Raw genomic sequence first — 16,801 nt, forward strand, 5'->3', positions numbered from 1 at the left:
TGACTCCACTCAGCCGAGGACGCTGAGAAACCGGTGGATGCAACCATCACATCACCAACATCAACTTCAAGACACCAACAACCATCACATCACCAACAACGATCAGCAGATAAACAATCGTACAACAATACAAACAAATACTTATAATGATTAAACAGTAAACCGAGTAGGGAAACCCTACCTTCGCACAACTGCAATGAGACACAAGCAAGACAATTTAGAACGACTCTTCTACGAAGTCCTCACCTAACAATAATCACATAAACTCCAATTACCATATGTAAAACCCCCCTTTTTCCCCCAATTCATAAATTAAGACAAACCACTACTACAGATAGAGGCTATAACAACGGGTAAAAACCGTTGTAGAAACAAAAGGCGAACGTTGTTAAAGCGGCCGTTGTAAAAGGTATTTACAACGGTTAGGTTATTTAATAAAACCGTTGTGGAAACTATTCACAACGGTTAAAAGCCGTTGTTGTTGCGAGTAAGTCGTTGTGGAAAGTTTGACAAACCTTTGGTGGGAAAGATATAACAACGGTTATACGGAACATAACCGTTGTTGTATCTTTTCCTCCAAAATTGTGATGACTTTTAACAACGGTTATACGGAACATAACCATTGTTGAGATTGTTAGTAATAACGGTTCTTCTTTTAAAACCTGTTGTTGAATATTATGCGCGGGTATTTGTGAAAGGTATTTACAACGGTTCTTCTTTTAAAACCTGTTGAATATTATGCACGGGTATTTTTGAATGGTATTTACAACGGTTTTTGTTTAAGTTACCGTTTTTATTACATTTTCCTAATTTTTTTTTAAAATTAAATTTGTTTCATGCCATTCAAAATCCTGCATATATTAGAAGCAGCATATATCAGCAGCTGGGTTCATCAGAACTCAATAGATTTAATTCATCTTTCAGATTAATTCATACTAACAATAGCAACATCATACTTACAATTTACAACAGCAGCATCATACTTACAATTTACAATAACAGCAGCATCATAATTCATACTAACAACAATTTACAAAGATCTGATCTAAGCTCTAAGCTAAGTAGCATGCATTTAGTCTTCATTGCAATGATCTAAGACGTATTTGCCCAACATGTCCCTTACCTCGTCTATTTGGTGCTTTTTGAACTCAGGTAGATATTGCGCGTTGATTACATACTGCGGGAAAAACAAAGGCATACAAGACATTATTGTAACAACATACATCATTCAACATTATAGCAACATCATGGTATAGCAGCAAGCAAGACAACATCAGCTCTAATTTAAAAAAAGTAATAAACACATTATGAAATTACTAACCTTTTCTGGAATAAGGATATATCTTCGCATGATAACCTCCAACATGAACCAACAAACGTAGTATCCACATTGTATGCTATCCGGCTGGCGAAGAGACCTATTATTACAACAAAAACGAAGAGACGAGAAGGCCCACATCAGAATCTTGCACTTTAGGTATTGTATTTGCGCACGTATTATTATTTAAGACAGATTTTTGCACTTAAGGTATTGTATTTGAGCACGTACCCCTAATATCGTAATAAAAGTAGGGCCATCATCAGAATCTTTTGTGGGTTGATCCTCGTTAGCTCTTTTCTTCTCAAAGGCCCTTTTTTTATAAAAAAAAAAGAGGCAAAAACTTATATTTTTGGGTCAAAAATGAGCGTTTTGCTATAAATAAAAATTGAAACTTAATGTTATTAAAAATAAATTCGTATTATAAACATACTTAATAATCAAGCCCTTAAAGGTCTCGCTTGGTTCTCTATGCAAAGAGTCCAACCAAAAAACTTTCTTCTTTCTCGGCATGATGGCTGCTAGCAGCCAATGACTTCTACATACATCAAGAGACATCAACATTATTAACAAGTACATATATTAGTTATGAAAATGCAATTGTAGGGGGAAACGTAATGCTAATAATGTATTACCCGATTTCATTATAAGGGGCAAAAACAAGCTTTTTGGTTGTCGCCAATTGCCGAGCAATATAATCTACCCGATCTTCGAACGAAAACATCGGGATACGCATAGATAAAATATAGGGGCACATGAATCCGTATTGATCACATGGAATCTTGTTCTTGGGGATCACTCTCAATTTAAATATCCTACATTATTACGGTATTAATGCCGGTATTTAAAACTGTAATACTACGTATTTATGAGTCTCTGGGTACTCTATCGAGTAGGCCTTACTCTGTCGAGTAAGGGTGAATTGCAGTTTAAAATAGTTTCTGACCTGTTGGGTACTCGATCGAGTAACGTGGATACTCGATCGAGTAAGGGGGCACTCGATCGAGTACCTTAGCTACTCGATCGAGTAGCCGTTTACGGGGGATGATTTCTCGGGTTTTGTTAATAATGCGATTAGAGTATATATTACTTCTGTCATTATTCTTTAAACACTTTTTAAAACCTAATCACTGTGAGAAGAGAAATCAAACTACGTCATTCGCTTTAATCGCATTGTTGGCAAATCTCGGAGCTTGGAAGGTCGGATTCTACCTTTCTTTATACCGTTGTGATCATTGCATCGAGGGTAAGACCTGTATACCGTTTTTATAGCATTTCATTAAAGTTGGTTAAACCCTAGTATTGGGATTTGGGGGTTTTGTTGTTGTGTATGATTGGTAGTGATTATATGTTTGTATGTTAGGAGGAGGATTCGTAGAGGAAGCGTTTTGATATCAGCTGTGAGATCGTCTGATTGTGTTGTGCTTTCCAGGTAGGGTTTCCCTACTCAGTATTAGTCCCATAATGCATTGTTGGTGTTGTGTAATTGCTGATTATTATCGTATTGGTTTTATGACGGTTGTTGATTGATTGTTGTTAATGGTTGTGATTGTTTGTCTCTGGTTCTCGAGATGCGTTCTCGGCTGAGTGGAGTCACTTGCGGGAGTGGCTTCACGCCCTATTTTCGCCCTCCGTGGAACCCGCCATGGGAGGGGATGTGCACATTAATGGGACAGGGTTATCGCTCGGTATGATTAGCGAGGATTTGGTGGGTACGGCTGCGGTCCCCCACTTGCAGGGCTGGTCTAGTGGACAGTCGGTGACGGAGATTGATTGGAGTGGGTGATTGTGTGTGATTTGTTTCATTTGTGTTGTTTCTTTGATCTTGTTGATTATATAAATTGTGTGATTAGTACTGACCCCGGTTAATGTTTTAAAAACTGTGGTGATCCATTCGGCGATGGTGAGCAGTTATTGAGCGGGTATGAGTCGAGTTACTGGGATTGCTGGGATGTGCCACGATCTGATGATAGAAGTCTTCTGCTGTAGCTAGTAGTTTAATAAACATTTCAGTTAGCTAATTAGACAGTTGGTTTGAGACGTGTATTTGTACTTTTGGTTTTGGTTTTGAGATTCTAACCATTCGCTAAAGTATTTCGATTTAAATGTTGTTTCATTATTGTTTATTTGATTATCATTGTCTCGGGTAACCGAGATGGTAGCATCCTTATACCTGGGTGGTCCTGGTAAGGCACTTGGAGTATGGGGGTGTTACAAAATGGTATCAGAGCGACGATCCTGAAACCTGTAACCAATGAACCTAATGAATATAGGGAGTCAATTAAAATGAACCCGGGGTAAAGGTTGTAGGAGCTAATGCAAAGGCTTGGGAGACGTCCTAAATCGCGAACTCGCCCTACAATTTTGAACCGGTCACATGGGGGGTATATGTCAAGGTCGTATGTGATGTTTGTAAGTTTGTTTATGAATGTGGAGATGTATGCTGTAGTTGTTGGATGTTTGGAGTAGAAGGTTGAGTTTTTGCATGAAAGGTTGATGCAGTATATAGAACTGTTGTTTGCACATGAAACATGTTGGATGTTTACTATGTGGCGTTTGATAACATGATATAATCGTTTTGTTGATCGTATGAAAAGCTTGGTAGAAATGCATGCTTAGCTCTTTATATGTCGAGTTATAAAGTTGCATAGAATATGTTGGGATATGATATAACATGCGGGTAGCATATTCGAGTTAGCATGACTCGATCGAGTGGGTATTTGACGATTTTACAACCAGAATCGTGTTTTTGGGCACTCGATCGAGTACCTCGGGCACTCGATCGAGTAGGGGGTCACTCGATCGAGTAGCCTGGCTACTCGGTCGAGTATGTTACAGATCAGAAGGTTTGTTTGGGGTCTGATGTCGAGGAACTCGATCGAGTATGGTGGGCACTCGATCGAGTAGCCTCTTACTCGATCGAGTAGATATAGGCACTCGATCGAGTGTGTTCTGGGCAGTCTGCCTTCGTGTTTTGAGGTTTTAGTACGTATGTTTATGTCTACCCTTTCTTATATAGTTTCAAGATGCCGTCCAAGAGAAACGCTTATTATGCGAGAGCTGAGACCATGAAAATAGATGATGTCGTTAAGATGTTGGAGCATCAAGATGCTCTTACAGAGGCCTTAAAGAAAGTGGGGAAGGACAAGGAGGTTGATCACTCTAAGATCAGTCTCTACATAGCGAGATTCAACCCAAAAGAGTATAAGGGGACCGGGGAACCAAACCTTCTTGACAACTGGCATCGTGAGATGGAGAATATACTAGACCTGGTTCATTGTCCTGATGAGATAAGAGTAGAGCAAGCTGCGTTCTACCTGAGGGAAGCAGCTGGCGAGTGGTGGGATAAGGTGAAGGTGAGTGTTAGGGAGATGTATGCGAACCAGGGCTTACCTGCTATACCTTGGGAAGAGTTTCGGAGGGCTATGAGGAAAGAGTTTGTACCGGAGCATGTGAGGAGTAAGCTGAGGGAGGCGTTTGATGGGTTTAAGATGACATCCGATATGTCGATTCTTTGAGTACTACAAGCGAGTTCAATGAGAAGTCTATGTATCTTTGAGGATATGGGTTTGAGTGAGGAGAACCTGGCGCTGAGGTTTGAGAGGGAGTTGACCCCTAAGATCATGGATAAGCTACCTGTAGGAGTCCTTACTGATGTTAAGGAAGCTTATGAGAGAGCTGGGAGAGCTGAGAGGTTAGTGGAGATGGCTCAGGAGAGAGTGGGTGTTGAGAAAAGAAAGGCTGAGAGTGAGGGTGGTGGCAAATCTAGTCACAAGAAAGGCAACCACAATCAAACTAAAGGGTTTTCTTCTGGGTCAGGGTTCAGTGCCGGGGCTTCCTTTGGGCGTGGCCGTGTGAGTGGTAGTGGTAGTTGGGGGATGACCTGCTATGGCTATGGCGGTGTAGGCCACAAGAGACATGAGTGCACGAGTATGCCTGGAGCTTTTCAGGGATCGGCTCGGGGAAGCTATTCTCCGGGACCTGCACAGAGTTATACGAGCAATAGACCGTCTGGGTCATGGTCTTAACCGGGGAAGTCAGAGCTATCAGGGTGGAGGTAACCGCAATGGCGGTAATTCTTATCAAAAACCAGCTACGAACAACAACAACAATCAGGGGTCGGGTGCTAAGCCGACCACATCAGCCAGTACTGTCCAGGGAGGAGGACAGAAGACCAATGGAAAGTTGTTCATGATGGACAAGGAAGCAGCTGAGGAGGATGCACATGTTATCACTGGTACTTTTCTTGTTAACGGTATTCATACCTTTGTTTTGTTTGATTCGGGGGCATCTCAGTCGTTTGTATCTTCGAGTCAAGTTAAACGGTTGGGTTTGAGGGTATATGAGTCTGTAAGTGAGAAAGTTTTTATACCTTCGGGTGAGTCTGTATCATGTGGGAGGTTGTTTAGAGATGTGTCTATGATAGTTGGGCAAGTTGATCTAGTTGTAGACTTGCTAGAGTTTCCTTTTGACGGTTTTGAAATGATAGTCGGGATGGATTGGTTGGGAAAGTATAAATCTAAGATAGACTGTCATCAAAAGAAAGTGTCTTTGAGAGGGCCTAAGGGTGTTAGTGTGTCTTATCGTGGGTTTCTAGTCAAACCCAAAGTTAAGCTGATTGCAGATGTCACCTTGAAGTCTTATCTGAGGAAGGGATGTCCTTTGATCTTGTGCCATGTGAGAGATGACCTCATAGAGAGTCCGACAGTTGATCAGATACCAGTGGTGGGAAAGTTTTCAGATGTTTTTCCAGAGGAGATTCCGGGGTTGCCACCGAAGAGGGAGATAGATTTCACCGTTGAGTTGAAACCGGGGACAGGGCCAATCTCTAAGGCACCGTACCGGATGGGTCCTAAAGAGATGGAGGAGCTCAGGAAATAGTTAGATGATCTGATAGAGAAGGGATACATTAGACCTAGTGTATCGCCGTGGGGAGCACCAGTTCTTTTCGTGAAGAAGAAAGATGGGAGTTTGAGGTTGTGCATAGATTACAGAGAGCTGAACCGAGTGACAGTGAAGAACAAGTATCCTTTGCCAAGGATAGATGACCTGTTTGATCAGTTGAGTGGTGCATCAGTCTTTTCTAAGATTGATTTGAGGTCGGGGTACCATCAGGTGAAGATTAGTGAGGTGGACATACCGAAGACAGCTTTCATGTCGAGGTATGGCCATTATGAGTATGTGGTGATGCTGTTTGGGTTATCTAATGCGCCGGCTATGTTTATGGACTTGATGAACAGAATCTTCAGACAGTTTTTGGACAAGTTTGTGGTGGTGTTTATCGATGACATCATAGTCTACTCTAAGACTAAGGAGGAGCATGAGGAGCATCTGAGGATTGTGTTGCATACTTTGAGGGAACATGAGTTGTATGCTAAGCTGTCCAAGTGTGAGTTCTGGTTAGAGAAAGTTGCTTTTCTGGGGCATGTGATCTCTATGGAGGGAGTAGCTGTGGATCCGGTAAATATTGAGGCAGTGACAAAGTGGGAAGCACCAAAGAATGTTGCTGAGATTAGGAGTTTCTTGGGTTTAGCTGGATACTACAGACGGTTCGTGAAAGATTTCTCCAAGATAGCTAGACCTATGACAGCTTTGATGAGGAAAGGGAACAGGTTTCGCTGGGATGAGAGTTGTGAGAACGCGTTCCAAACATTAAAGGAGCGTTTGACCACATCTCCTATCTTAGCATTGCCTGAAGGGATCGAGAACTTTGAGGTTTATACAGATGCCTCAAAGAATGGGTTGGGATGTGTGTTGATGTAGAACGGTAAGGTGATTGCCTATGCTTCTAGGCAATTGAAGCCGTATGAGGAGAACTACCCTACTCATGATCTAGAGTTGGGTGCAGTGGTGTTTGCTCTCAAGATTTGGAGACATTACCTTTATGGGGCGACCTTTAAGGTATTTTCGGATCACAAGAGTCTCAAGTACATCTTCACTCAAAAGGAGTTGAACATGAGACAGAGGAGGTGGATGGAGCTGATTGGCGATTATGACATGGATATTATCTACCATGAAGGGAAAGCCAATGTTGTTGCAGATGTTTTGAGTAGGAAGAATGTACATTCCCTATGTACAGCTCTATCTTTGATGAGGTTGAAAGATGAGGTGGGGAAGTTTGGGATACATATGATGTAGAGAGGGGAGGCTGTGGGAGATTTGACAGTACAGCCTGATCTTTACGATGATATTTGCGGTAAACAGGCTCGGGATCCTAAGATGGTTGAGTGGAGAGCTGGAGTAGAGAAAGGGACATTGTCTCGATTCTCTATTCATACAGATGGTAGTTTGAGGTTCGATGGTAGGTGGTGTGTCCCTAATGATGAGGAGCTGAAAAAGACAATCATGACAGAGGCACATTGTCCACCGTATTCAGTACATCCAGGTGGTGACAAGCTATACAAGGATTTGAAGAACACGTTTTGGTGGCCTAGGATGAAGAAAGATACAGCTGAGTTTGTGGCTCGTTGTTTGACATGCCAGAGAGTTAAAGGGGAACAGCGACGACCACAAGGTAAGATTCAGTCTTTAGAGGTACCTGAGTGGAAGTGGGAATCCATTTCTATGGATTTTATCGTGGGTTTGCCAAAGAGTCAACAGGGTAACAACATGATATGGGTGATAGTGGATCAACTGACCAAGTCAGCTCACTTTATACCAATGAAAGATACATGGACTAAAGCACAATTAGCTATGGCTTATCGAAAGAATGTGCTAAAGTTACATGGAGTCCCTAAGGACATAGTGTCTGACAGAGATACGAGATTTATCTCAATGTTTTGGAAAGAGTTGCAGGAATCTTTGGGAACAACTTTGAAGATGAGTACAACTTTTCATCCTGCGACAGACGGTCAGACTGAGAGAACAATCAAAACTCTTGAGGATATGTTACGAGCTTGTGTGATGGACTTTGGTGGTAGCTGGGAACAGAGGTTGGATTTGATAGAGTTTTCTTACAACAACAGCTATCACACTAGTATTGGCATGACACCGTTTGAGGCTTTATATGGGAGGAGATGTAGAAGTCCTATTTGTTGGGACGACAGTGCTGAGGTAGTGGTTCTAGGACCAGAGATGGTACATGAGATGGTTGAACAGATAAAGATGATCAGGGAACGGATGAGAGCACCTCAGGATAGGTAAAAGAGTTATGCAAATCTACATCGCCGGGATATAGAGTTTCAGGTTGGGGACAAGGTTCTTCTGAAAGTGTCTCATATGCGTGAGGTTATGATGTTTGGGAAGAAAGGCAAGCTGAGTCAGAAGTTCATCGGGCCTTATGAGATCTTAGAGCGAGTTGGGGAGGTTGCATATCGTCTGGCTTTACCAGCTGCGTTAGAGAGAGTGCATAATGTGTTTCATTTATTGCAGCTGTGGAAGTATGTGAGTGACCCGTCACATGTGTTAGAGGCAGAGAGCTTAGAGCTAGATGAGTCTTTATCATATCTTGAGGTACCTAAGCAGATTCTTGACCGGAAGGTTAGGAAGACTAGGAGCGGTGAGACAGTTTTGCTTAAGATCCTTTGGTCTAACCACGAGACTGAGGAAGCTACATGGGAGGCAGAGGATGCCATGAGAGAGCGTTACCCTTTCCTTTTTGATCAGGTATGTATGGTTACGGGGACGTAACCTTGTTTCTTTTAGGGGGGTAGGAGATGATCGCAAAGAGTTTTTAAGAGTTTTTATACCCTTTTTATGGTGTGTGGGTATAGTTGTTGTCGTTGAGTCGGGTTGAGTTTGGGTTAGTAACATGTTTTATGTTGAGTTTGCTTTGGTTGTTGAGTCGGGAGTGTCGTAGTGTGAGTCTTTGTTTTGTTGTGGTTTGAACTTCGGGGACGAAGTTCTTTTTAATGAGAGAAGACTGTAATACTACGTATTTATGAGTCTCTGGATACTCTATCGAGTAGGCCTTACTCTGTCGAGTAAGGGTGAGTTGCAGTTTAAAATAGTTTCTGACCTGTAGGGTACTCGATCGAGTAACGTGGATACTCGATCGAGTAAGGGGGGACTCGATCGAGTACCTTAGCTACTCGATCGAGTAGCCGGTTTACGGGGGATGATTTCTCGGGTTTTGTTAATAATGCGATTAGAGTATATATTACGTCCGTCATTATTCTTTAAACACTTTTTGAAACCTAATCAGTGTGAGAAGAGAAATCAAACTACGTAATTCGCTTTAATCGCATTGTTGGCAAATCCCGGAGCTTGGAAGGTCGGATTCTACCTTTCTTTATACCGTTGTGATCCTTGCGTCGAGGGTAAGACCTATATACTTTTTTTATAGCATTTCATTAAAGTTGGTTAAACCCTAGTATTGAGATTTGGGGGTTTTGTTGTTGTGTATGATTGGTAGTGATAATATGTTTGTATGTTAGGAGGAGGATTCGTAGAGGAAGCGTTTTGATATCAGCTGTGAGATCGTCTGATTGTGTTGTGCTTTCCAGGTTGGGTTTTCCTACTCAGTATTACTCCCATAATGCATTGTTGGTGTTGTGTAATTGCTGATTATTATCGTATTGGTTTTATGACGGTTGATTGATTGATTGTTGTTGATGGTTGTGATTGTTTATCTCTGGTTCTCGAGATGCGTTCTCGGCGGAGTGGAGTCACTTGCGAGAGTGGCTTCACGCCCTAGTTTCGCCCTCCGTGGAACCCGCCACGGGAGGGGATGTGCACATTAATGGGACAGGGTTATCGCTCGGTATGATGAGCGGGGATTTGGTGGGTACGGCGGCGGTCCCCCACTGGCAGGGCTGGTCCAGTGGACAGTCGGTGACGGAGATTGATTGGAGTGGGTGATTGTGTGTGACTGTTTGAGCTGTGTTGTTTACTGTACTGTTAATTATATAAATTGTGTGATTAGTACTGACCCCGATTAATGTTTTAAAAACTATGGTGATCCATTCGGAGATGGTGAGCAGTTATTAAGCAGGTATGAGTCGAGTTACTGGGATAGCTGGGATGTGCCACGATCTGATGATAGAAGTCTTCCGCTGTAGCTAGTAGTTTAATAAATATTTCAGTTAGCTGATTAGACAGTTGGTTTGAGACGTGTATTTGTACTTTTGGTTTTGGTTTTGAGATTGTAACCTTTCGCTAAAGTATTTCGATTTAGATGTTGTTTCATTATTGTTTATTTGATTATCATTGCCTCGGGTAAACGAGATTGTAGCATCCTTATACCTGGGTGGTCCTGGTAAGGCACTTGGAGTATGGGGGTGTTACAAAAACACTATCTAGTCAGAATATTAAAATATGAAATGATTTATTAGGAAACTTACTTCATCCAAACAAATAGGTGTTGGACATCAATCTCGTCAAGGCCAGCCCAAATGGCTAGCAGCTCCCATGACAGAATTGCTTCGCGCTCAACCCCTTTAAATATCCTCCTCGAGCGGAATAATTATCAATTGCTCATTTGCTATGCGATGGCTAGCCTCCGAATACAGTTTCCTCATCGTCACCGTTCTTACTTTTAGCATGACTTCCTTCTCAGAAAATTTAGTGGAGTTTATACTCCTAACATCTTTCAGTGCGGGGAAATAATGCTTCTCTCTTTTTGTGCTACTACCACCAGCCTATACATGTAGATAATGAAAATAATAAAAAATCCAAAGGTAACATATCCTAGCTAGCTAGTTGGAGTAATAAAAATAAAAGACTACTTAACTAAATACCTCATCAACCTGCTCTTTCAATGATGTCCCCTACACAAAATTTCCATACTTTTTAGAAATACAGAAAAAATATAAATAAAGGAAGGTATCAGTTCTTGTATTAAATATGCAGTTCCTTCTAATAATCTGTTCCGTGGAGATAGTTATTTAAAAAAAAAAACTAAAAGGAAGATATATATATTTAAAAAATAAAAATAAAAATAAAAGCTAATAACTTACATTATAGACCATCTCAGGATCGGGGACGTTTCTTGGATGTCATAGTTTCTTCGTTAACCCAAATACCTTCACCATAAACATCAAACATATAGATGCTTTCAGTGTCCTCATGATCAGTGTCAACATCGTCGAAATAAGATACAGTGGTAGAGTGATCCATTCCCTCATAAACGACATCCTGATCATCATCACCATTATAGGATGGACTACTCCTTCTACTCCTTATAGACAGTACAACAGACTACTTCTTATCCATAGGATCGGTGACATAGAACACTTGTTTAGCTTGGGATGCCATTATGAAAGATCATCCTTATTATTGCCAACCTTACCCAGATTGACCAACGTAAATCTCATCTTATCCTTTCGGACACAATGGATGTTGTTATCAACCCAGTTACATCGAAACAAAGGCATTGTGAAATAAATGTAATCTAGTACCAATATTTCTTGAATAACACCATAATAAAAGCATTTTCCCCAAATAGGCTTTTTATCTTTTGAAGTAGCAAAGTGCATTGCCTCAAATTCAGAACTCAAACCACTATTTTGCATTGTGCTCAACTCATCTTTCTCGCGGGTGTAAAAAGTATATCCATTAATGGCAAAACTGCTGTAAAAGGTGACCCTGCCATTTGGACCTAAAGCAAGACGTAGTAACCTAGGAGAGATGTCATCACCAGTTTGATTCGTACACTCTAAGACAATGTTCCTAAACCACTCTGTAAACGTCTTCGTATGCTCGTTTGCAATCCACTTCTCGGTCTTGTTTGGGTGATCGTATTTGAGCTTATCTTTGTGTTGTTGAATATAAGGTTGCATCTCATCTTCGCTGTTTAGCACACATGCATGTGCTAAATGCAACATTTCACGTGTCACAATTTTCTCAACCCGGCCCCTAATACCTTTTCTGGTCATCCAGTCACTATGATGATTCTTAGGAACGCCAATAAACCTCTCAGGGGAGAGATGAGCGTAACAATATGAAAGAGCTTTGTCTAAAATAGCGCGTTCAGCAATACAACCTTCCGGACGATACCGATTAGATGTATAGACCTTGACTCCTTGTAGACTTTCATCAATCTTTCGAAAGGATACTGGTATCTCAAGTACACGGGCCCAAGGTACAAAATCTCCCTAACCAAGTGAATGTTTAGATGAATCATGATAGAGAAGAAAGAGGGTGGAAAATACATTTCCAACTGACAAAGAGAGGTTACAACGAGGTCCTGCAATGAATCCGCGTCATCGGAATCGATGACTTTCTCGCATATGGACTGGAAGAAGAGACAGAATCTAGTTATAGCATATCTTACCTTTTCAGGTAAAATGGAACGAATAGCCACAGGTAGTAATTGTTGCATCAAAGTGTGACAATCCTGTGACTTTAACCCGTGAGTTTTAGGTCTTGCATCGACACTAGGCTTTTGATGTTCGACGAATAACCATGTGGCACTTTAATTCCATTCAAGCATGCACATAACTCTTTTTTCTCATTCCGTGAATGGGTATAAGCTGCTGGTGGTAAAAATGTACGATTACCTCTCTTCTGTGGTGCCAACTGTAGCCTAAAACCCATCATTTTCATATCTTCCCTAGCTGCGGCGTTATCCTTTGTTTTACCGGGAACATTCAGAAGGGTATTGATAATATTATCACAGACATTTTTCTCAATGTGCATGAAATCGAGGCAATGCCCGACCTCCAGGTTAGGCCAATATGGAAGTTTATCAAAAACAATACGGGTCGTTTCTTATACCCACGAGTAGACAATTTAGAGTCGCTCTTCCCATAATCTATCTCAATATGCTTTACTTTCTGATAAACTTCATGCCCTCTCAAAATTCTAGGAGGTTGACGAAGTTCTTGTCTTCCATTTAATGCTTTTTTCATCTTGCGATAACAATGGTCATGATACAAGAACCTCCTACTTCCCATATACACATACTTACGAGAAGACTTCAAGTATTCAGACTCGATATCCTCCCCACACAATGGACAAGCCTCTTTCCCAAGAACTGTGTGCCCAGAAAGGTCGCCATAAGCCGGATAGTCAGATATTGTACATAATAACATCGCACTCAAATTGAAAGTTTCGTTCTTATATGCATCAAATACTTCTATCCCACTATCCCACAACATTCGCAAATCATCTAGAAGAGGTTCCAAATAGACATCTATATCATTTCCAGGTTGTTTATAGCCGAAAATTAACAACGTATGGAGGTAAGTTATAAATAGCCAACACTACTGGCCAAGTACTATGTTGGCTACTCATGTTTCTGTGTGGGTTCATTCCATCAGTGGACAGCGCTAGACGTAAGTTTCTAGGTTCATTGCCGAACTCGGGATACTTAGCGTCGAACGATTTCCATTGGATACCATCTACCGGGTGTCTTAGCTTTCCATCATTTATTCTTCCAGTTTCATGCCAAGTTAACATTTTTGAATCATCGGGATTCGCATAAATCCTTATGAATCTTGGTATCACTGGAAAATACCACAACACCATAGCCGGGATCCCTTCCTTATCCTTATAACGCCACTCCAAACATTTAGGGCAATTGTTTAAGTTTTGATATAATTTCCGATACAATATGCAATCATTTGGACATGCATGTATTTTCTCATATTTCATACCCACTCCTTTATTAGTTTTTTCGCCTCATATGTCTTAATAGGTAGAACATTACAATCTGGAAGCAACTCCTTTATCAAGGCTAAAAAACTAGTGAAACACGTGTCACTCACCCAATTTGTGTTGGAGTAGTGTCCTCCACAATAAGTGCGTTTACATAATAAATCTCGTAAAAGGAATATCAGGGATTTATTTATTTATTTGTCAGCTGGTCATCGTTAATCGGTAATGATTGGCTGATTAGAGTTTGACATTACCGTCGTGTGACGGCGGTGATCAGCTAATCCCTTTAGGTCACACCTATAGGATGATGCCCAAATGGAAAAACTAATTATTTGTATGAGATACAAAATAATTAAATCCTTGTATTATTTGACTTTTAGTTAGTCACATAAATATATTATTTGATGACGGGTTACGAACTCGGGACAAGGAGATTTATTTTTTAATTATGTGATGTTTAAATAATAAATGATTGGAATTTATTAATTAATTGTTAATTAATTAGTTTTATACGATATGTGTATATGTTTTGAAGTGGAATTAATTAGCTATTAAATTTTACAAGAGGTTGTAAAATTAGCTAAGTGGGGAAATATTGATACATTGTATGTTGATAAAATGGTCTTATGATTACTTAATGGTTAAGTAGTCATTGGTAGTTAATTTGTATTATTTAAGTGTTAAATAATTAAATTAATATTTAATTATGTAAGATAATTAAATATAAGACTTATAAGCATTTGTGGGGCAAATGTCGAAAACCGAAATGGACCCATATAAGTCCATGTGGCTGTTTTTTTAGAGGACACCAAGTGTCATTTGAAGTGGCAAATTCCACTTAGATTTGTCTCCCATATTTGGCTATAAATATCCAACTATTCACATCATTTTACAAGTTGGAAAAAGTTGAAGAAAATTGTGCCTTTGTTTGAGCACTTTATCAAGAGACCATTTTTCTTCTCATTTGTTCATCTTGTTCATCTTAAAAACACATATATAAATTAACTAGTAATATTATCAAAGTAATAATATTATTTAGTACATCAAATATACAATAAACAAGGTTTACTACTACATATACCTAGTTAGTATTTTAGTAGTATTTTGGGTTGATTTTTGGGTGCTTCCTTAGGAGACCATCGATTTTGGTGGTTTGTTGTCTTGGAGGATCATCCATTTTCATAGCTCAAGAACAACATCAAGGAAGGAGTCCTTGAGTTGTGCCCAAAACTTGCCTTATAAAATGTAAGGAACTTTTGTCTTAAGATGGTTTAATACCATCTTTTATACTTTTATTTGCATGCATGTAGATTTAGACCACTTTAAATTAATTTGTAATTTTAATATCATAAGATAAGTATTAATATAGTCTAAATAACTAACAAGTGGTATCAGAGCATTGTTAAATACATGCATGTTGTCTTAAGACGATTTTAGTAATTTATGAGATAAATTAATAAAATTGATATTATAATACTAAAATTAGTTTTACCACAAAATATGGTCTTGCATGTAAATAATCTTGTCTTAGGATGATTTGGTCTTGCATGTAAATTGAGTAAAAATGCATTAAAATTAATTAAGAGTTAACTAAATTTTGTTGCATGTTAATTTTATGCATATTTATTTAGAAATAACCACATGCATGTCCTATTTATGAGATAAGTAGATACTTTAGATTAATGTGATTAATTTAGGTAGTTTATTGATTTTTATTTGATAAAAATTGGTAAATAATGGTTATTTTGTAAATAAATATTGATTTAAATTTTGGGCTCGAAATTTTTGAATTGTTAGCTCCTGGAAATTGTTCCAAAATGTACAAAATTTTATTTTAAGTCATTTCAATTTTTATGGTTTGATTTAGAATTAAATCGTAAAAATTATCGCTTTACCGATTAAATTGTGAAATCGTTTTAAATAAATTTTAAAAACAAAATTTTTTACTTGCATGGCATTTTTGGTGTAAGACCAGAATGTTCATGGCTTTGAAATTTATTTTTCCATAAATTTTTAAATTGAATGGAATTTTTGTATGATAATTGTGAATTATTATATCATTTTTTGTCATAATTGTGTTTTAATTCCCATATAAATACAAGATAATTGCTGAGAATAATTATTTTAATATTAGACCAGATTAGTATGATGAGTAAGTCTTATAATTGTTTTAAAAATTGATTATGAATTTTTATTGGTAAAAATTCCTTCAAAGCAAGCTCAAATGATCGTTGTTGGTAAGTTAGGCGATTTGGCATGTCATTTTCCTTAATGCATTTTATTATTCATTTGGATGAATGTTCTTTTTAGAATTATAATTATGTAATTTTTTCCTAATATGGCCATAGGTAGAAGTTGGTATTTCCCGTAATGTAAGCGAATATCGACTTGTTTTGTAATTAATTGAGATTTCGTATCGCCTAATTTGTAATTACTTAATAGTTTTTATTTTAATTTTATTACAAATTGTATAATAGGGTATTTTTATGTAATTTAATTATTAGTAATTAGATGAAGCATCTAAAGACGGAGTTTTCATGAAGACGGTGTTTTCGGAAAGGCGTTCCGAAAGAAGGAGGCCAATTTATTAAGACTCAAGGGACCAAGGAGTTGGTTTCCGATATGTAATAATTTTAGTTAATTAGATTAATTAGGTGGCCATATTAGGACTTACTTGTTTACATTTATGCATTCATGCCAAATTGTCACTACATGTTTTATTTTTGTTGTTATCGATTTAATTGTCTAGCATTCACCAATTTAGTTCACTTAAAAGTGATAGACAATTAAATTGATAAGATCTCTCACATTTGTTTAAAATTGAGATTAAGTCTTACCAAATAATAGCACCAATGAATCCCTTCTTCATTAGAGGTAGGTTCGGATTACCGAGGTACACTCTTTTTACGTTGGGTAAGTAGGGCAATAAAAGTTATTTCGCGTGAA

This window comes from Silene latifolia, chromosome 9 (genome assembly GCF_048544455.1).
Source record: "Silene latifolia isolate original U9 population chromosome 9, ASM4854445v1, whole genome shotgun sequence".
Classification (NCBI taxonomy): domain Eukaryota; kingdom Viridiplantae; phylum Streptophyta; class Magnoliopsida; order Caryophyllales; family Caryophyllaceae; genus Silene; species Silene latifolia.